Consider the following 6,879-nt stretch of genomic DNA (forward strand, 5'->3'; position numbering starts at 1 on the left):
AAGGTAGGGAGAGGAGTTAATCTTTTCTTAAGAATTAAAAAAAAAAAAAGACACAAAGAAGGGTATTCATGGCCTTTTGTACGGTATCCTGGTGCAGAATCTTTAAAATTATGGGTTATAGCCTTTCAAGAAGGGCATTGGAAAATTTAATTTAATTTCTGCTGAACTGCAGAAAAAATATTAGGGATTTTATAATCTACTCTTTTATTTTTTATGCTTTTACTGTATCAATTTCAGTTGTCTTGATGTTGATTACAAAATTTAATTGCTGTGAAGTAAAATATATAACTGAAAACACAGTAAAAGTAAATTATGATATTTTATTACTGGCAACAGCTCACTTCCTCTGGAACAGATCACTGAGAAGCAGTTGTAAATACCAACTGGAAATTTCTTTATACTGGTTAGAAAGCAACTAATTATTTTTTATAACAACAGCAGCAGCTGAATGCCTTTGTGGAGAGGCAGGAAAAGGGAGTAGAACTCCTTTCTTCTTAGATATTTAGATGTGCAGCAAATAAATACAGCTAATTTTCATTTTCCTGATGAAAGTCAGCCATCAAAGACAATTAGCTCCGCTCAGACTAGACCGAAATGAAAAAGGGTCAGAGAAGAATAACAAGGATCTTCAAAGATGTTGGAACAACTTTCCTATGGGAAACAACTAAGCAGACAAAAACTTTCAGACTGGACATGACCAAGGATTGATATGGAAGTGGACTACAAACCCTAAGTGGCCTGGATAAGGTGAATAGGGAATTACTGTTTACTGCTTTTCTACCACAGAACTACGGGGCCTCAAATGAGGGAGGGAAGCTCACAGCAAACAAGGACATCATTCTTCACACTGCTTACAGCTGTGGGAAACCATAGGACTTGGTGCCACAAGATATGGTTGCTGACAAAAGCCTCCAACTGCTCCAGGAAAAGTGAACAAATGAAACACATCTCAACTGAGACAAATTAAGAAAAAAGTATCTTTGGCAAGAGGTGTCCCTGAGCCACAAATTCTTGAGGGCTAGGAAAATATTCTGGGGAGCTATTACTACATCCTTAGCTTGTTTCTAACCTTGTTGGGCATCTGGTACTATTGGAGGTAGGCTATTGGGCTAGACGAGTCTGTGGTCTAACTTGCCATGGTTCTTCCCACATTTTTGTTGATGAAAGCTGTTAACTGTTCTTGGTGATGAGAACAGAATTCAGATCTGCTTCACTGCCTTGTGAACGTCCTAAATGCTAAGTGTGGAGCCTTGGTAATTCTTCCTGGGCTCAAACGAATATTGAATTATGGCCCTGACATCTTCAGTAAGCAAAGATCATAGATGAGTGACATCTAATTGTGTGTAATTTCTAAGTGTCTAATTTCACATATTGAAAAGAAGACAGCTTTTTTTATTATCTTGTTCACGGCAGATCTTTTAAGTGTCTTGCTACATAGAGCTTAAGATAAACACAACCTTTCTAGATAACGCCATTCCTAAACTGGATAGAACTTTTAGTGACAGTGAATTAATGCTGTATTTTGTTACAAAAGGCATTCTAAGAACTGAATCAACAGATTTTCTAAGGCTTAATACTCCAAAGTCACAACATGATAAAAAGTGGTTCTGTGAGAACTATATTACACCTGAAAAGGTATCAGCTGAAAATCCCATAAGATCATTTAATATAGTTTTCTTGTGAATATAAACTCTTGTTTCAGTTACTAAGATAATCAGTCACACTAGGGGAAACATAAACATACTAGTTTTGTTATCATCAAAATGACTGAAAACATTCTTCCACTGATTTTGGTATCTTGACTATGCTGGGCATTTAAGAAATTAACCTCTTTTTCATAATGCTCTTGACACAATTATGAAATGTTTTTATCAAGAAATCTATATGACCAGTTTCTGGAATTTTGATTTCTCTTCTGAAATGATCTCCTTTCAATACTACTTTAGTAAAATTAAAAATTAAAAATTCAGTGAAAAATTTGAAGACCATTAAAGTACTTGAAAATTTAGAGTGCGAGCTGCAGAAAAAAATCTGTTAGACTGAAGGACCATTATATGTGAAAGAAAACTAACTCCAGTGAATTCACTAAAAGTCATTCAGCCTGAGGAAAAAAGACTTTTTTTCTTTTTCTAAAAGAGGAGCTGCCACCAGTTTTCAGTGCCTGTGGTAGCATGGGTACCTGGGTAGTGTCTCTGATGCTTTTGCTACCAGTTGTGTGTTTCTCAACTAAACCAGATGGCAGCACAGCTGTAGTTTGAAGAACTGAAAGAAGACACAGAACATTGCCATGTGGGAGGCCTAGAAGAGAAAAGCAATCAAGGGAAGGTGCAGGCAAATACCTGCAGCAGGAGTTAAGGGCACATTTTGGTATCCAAGGCTGATCATGTTCCCAGGAGCTTGCCCTTATCCTCTAATTTACAGAAAAAAAGATTTTTCAAATTAGAGATGCTGATTAGGAACAATCCCATAGTCTCCCAAAAGACATTACACATATAATCTGAAGATCCTGTGGTATAGGAATCTATAAATATTCTGAAAATTCATTATCTTCTTTCATACAGTGTGGCAAGGGAGACAATTGCGTGCTTCCACAGTAGATAAAAAGTTACTTTCGGAAGGCACAAACCTCTCTCTTTTCAGCATTCTTAATCCATTGATACTTACAGACCAAGGATTCAAGGACAATAAAAAGAAATAATAATGGGGCAAAAATTATGTAGGGTTACTGTAAGTGAACCAATACAGAAGGATGACTGTATTTAATCAACTTTCTGAAGTTTGTGACAGAGAAAATTCATACAAAGAGAGGATTTTGGAGAGGAAAAATTGTAGAAATCGACAACGACTTTAAGATTACCAACATGAGCGCAAAATCAGGGCCTAAAGTAAGTCCAATCCTCTCAATTAGAGATAAAGGGCAAGCAGAACTTTCTGCCCTGGTGCAGACCTCAGTCTTTGAAACATCCAAAACCAAATGTTGTGGCTTAGCAAAATAGAGTGCCAATTTACCCACTCCTTGCAAATCAAGTTGGGCTCCATCGAAGCCAATGTGACACATTAAGTGAAAGGGAGCAATGCTTTGCTCTGCTCCAGCATCAGAATACAGCTAAGGCAATGCAAGAGGCTGAACTGGGAATTAATGACAAGGATCAAAGGAGATGGAGTTGTAAAGGTTGAGTCCATTCGAGCTATCAAATTGGGTAGTTTTTGTGAGGTCTTAAAGATACAGAAATATATTAATCTTCAACATCATGAGGGTAAACTAACTGAAACCCTCTCCAGCTCTCTGCAGAATTTGAATGCGTTTTCCCAGCTTCTGATTTAGAAAATCCTTTTCTTCACAGCTGCCTGCAATATTCGCTCATCATCTCTGCCAGCTGATAATTTTAATCTTTCTAAGATTTCCATGGTTCTCACTAAAAAATTCTATTTTTGTTCTATTTTCCATTCTATTTCTGCTGGAGTAGTTTATGTGTGCAAATCTTTCAGCAGTTTTTACAGGCTGTTCTTTTGCACCCATAATTAAATCCAAAACTGTTACAAGAAATTGCTCCGCAAGCAGGTCACTTTCCACATGTACATCATAGCTCAGTGGGTGGCCATTTGAAGTACGTAGTTGCTTTATTGTGCAATCTAGAAATCTCATTCCATGTCCTCAGCAGCAGTGCAATATCCCTATATCTCTTTATCATTTCAGCAATATCGGTCCTCTGCTATGTACTTCTACAATATGTTTTTCTCTACAATTTCTGGTTTCAGTGTCTTCTCTAGGAAACTTTGTACTGTAAATTGCACAAGCTCAGATGCAACCGTAGCCTTTCAGAGCCAGACCCTAGAATTCAAATTCCGATGTAAGAGGACATATTCATCTTTATTGTGCCCAGGTTCTCAGACTGCTGGCTTCATATTAATTTCCTTGATGGATGCTAGGATGGGAGGAATTCTTATCAGTTTCTCTAACGTGTTGCCCTGATAATGGATCCAGTGGGCTGAAACCAAAGCCAAAGGCTGACTTTATCTACAAAGCAAGACCTTTTATCAGCTACCTACTGCAACACTGGAAGGAAGACAACGTCAAAAGAGCTTCTGTTGAAGCATATCTTTGATTTGGGCTTAGCCCAGGCTCAAAGTGTGCTGATGCTTTGGCAGGGTGCCCTGGCAGCCTGTTATTAGCTGACTGCCAGGCACTGGAAGCCCACTGCTTTACTTATAAATAATAATTCCTCCAATAGTGCAGCACCATTATCATCGTCATAAAAATAAGGGGTTTGTGCTAATAAAAAAAATCTTAATATGCCATTCCTATTTTCTCATTTTAAGTTTACATGGGAATAGAGCTTACTAGCCTTTAACCTACGCCTACTCCATCCACATAATAATGGGTTCACATTAAGTAAATGCCAAAGAAAACTGACTTCTAACATCTTTCGGACCAGATGATGATTTATTTTTTATTCCTAAGTTTACTTATTAAGTTTTCTTTTGCATTATTTTGTCTCTTTTTAATCCTTTCATGATAAAACAGGCTGTTCCCATCATTGCAGCTAACCAAGTCATCAAACCAGTGACCTGTCCTTATTCTGATAGTTCCCATCCACTTGCTTTTTTTCCCACACTAACCATAAGATAATAAATTTTGTTTGTAATTAAATAATCCCTGAGTGAAATCCATAAGCGATCTTTTTAGCAGGTATCATCCTTTCCAGAGGAATATCTTGTCATTAAACTACAGAACAGTGCTCACTGTTGTTGCCATCTATTACTACAATGAATCACAAATCCTTTATTAGCAGAGTGGCAATGCTTGACTGAGATATAGAGGACAAATCCACTCCAGGATAACCAGGAGATGGGAGATCTGGGATAGAACACTCTCAAGTCAAGGAGGACCAATATGCCAGGTCATTGGTCTGTCTTTCGCAATTGCATTTTTAAAGAAAGGAATGGTTGATCCATAAGTTTTGAAGAAACCATGTAGGCAGCTGACCGCAGAACTTATACAGAGTATAGGCAATAAATGGCAGCCCAGTATGTGTCACTTAACAGCCCCAAATCAGGTATCAAAGGACATGGATCTTTGAAACACCTCTAGCTTTTGCCTTTCAGGGACCTCATTTTGAGTTGCTTGGTTCTCCTCAGACAGTGCATAAGGTGCTGCAAGGGCTCGCTCAGGCACATAGGCTCCATGCTGAGAGCCACATATCCCAGCGTTAGATATTCCTAGGTGAACATCACATTGCCTAAGTTGGTTATGAAGCCAGGCCTTAATTTTTTAGATTTGCTCTAGTTTAATCACATAGAAGTTTCTTTCGTTGAAACACATTCAAATGTAAGAATTGTCATGTTGTGCCATCCAGCACTGCTCACTGTGAGATATCTGTCTTTTAGTAATTAAAAAATGGAAATTAATTCAAGGCTATCCATCACATAAAAATATTTGAATTAACAAACTAATTTTTCAAGCATCAGTCAAGTCTGTTCCTTATCTTCTGAGCCACGTACATTGAGATACTCAGCTTACTGTACCATCCACTTTTGAATCAGGGGCTTGCTCAGTTGGCCACCATTTTCTTCTCCTTCAAAAAGTTGCAGAATGTTGTCTGCAGATCTAACTGCACACGAACCAGGGAACTGACTGAAATAATCACTATCAGGCTGATTCACTATTTTGTGTCTTTTCTTTCCTTTTTCTTTCTTTCACTGGCAACTAGTGTTATTTTGACTTTCCTCTTCAAAATGACCACTTTATGCAAACCAGTGAGTTTGTGGTTTGATCTCAATACTAAATGGATTGAGGTTTCATGTTGATTCTCTATTCCATTTTTTCCTCACTGTGAAGAGAACAGGCTTTCTATTACCTCTAAAACATGAGAAGGAAACATAGGCACTAAGATTAAATGCTGGGCACTGAGAGGTATTTAGGAGAGCTGCCAAAAGGTCACAGCAATAACATTTGGGAACCTGCATCTGCTAAGTCCCAATCCAAAGCCTTCACTGCAGTTCATCCTTTCTGTTTCTCACAGGAGAATAGGATGGGTTTCAAAGAGAGCTACATGAGGGCAACCTGACACCCTGCTGCAGGCTGGGTTATAACCTGGTGTCAGCCTTCCAGTGGTTCAAGCACTTGAAATGATTCATTTCTAGATATTTCAGAAAATCCTTTTGAATGAAAGGTGCTATGGCCCCCCAGAAATAAGATACCAGTGCTATTGCTGATTTAAATTAAAATCATTGTGCTGTCAGTGTGTATAGTTACCTGGTTTATTACTTTGAGTTTTGGCTTTCCCTTTCCATTTGTGTGAATATCTTTGATCTCAGTTAATACCTTCATTTGGAGATTTAGACAGCTGTAGTATAAATACAAGGGATGGCATTGTTTTCATAATGATGGGAGTTTCCTCACCTGCTGTTTCAGTTTACCTCATAATTCAGTTAAATCAGGTGTTCTTATTTTCTTGAATCATCTTCTGCTTGACAAAGCCACAATTTGGATCAAAAGAGCAAGGGAAGAGTATTTTCACCTTCAGAATTCTGCATTTAGCTCCAACTGCTCCTGTCAGTCACTTTCATTCAATTATCTGTTGTAATTAAAAGCTCATCTAAACAGATACTGCAGGTGGCTAAGAAATTAGCGACCAAGGGAAAAATACAGAAATTTCAGAGTATTTGTTTGAATTTACGCCCAAATCGGCAGCAAATGAAAGTAACCATTTTACGAGTGCAAGTTTTTTTTTGTCTGAGATAATGACTATATACATTCAGACAAATTAAACTGTGAACTGAGGGCCACATGATAGCAGTCAGCTCCATCACATTTTTTGAACAAATGTGATATTTACGCTGATGTCAGTGATGATTAGACCAGGTTGTCAGACTACC

This window comes from Tauraco erythrolophus, chromosome 4 (genome assembly GCF_009769465.1).
Source record: "Tauraco erythrolophus isolate bTauEry1 chromosome 4, bTauEry1.pri, whole genome shotgun sequence".
NCBI classification, from domain to species: Eukaryota; Metazoa; Chordata; class Aves; order Musophagiformes; family Musophagidae; genus Tauraco; species Tauraco erythrolophus.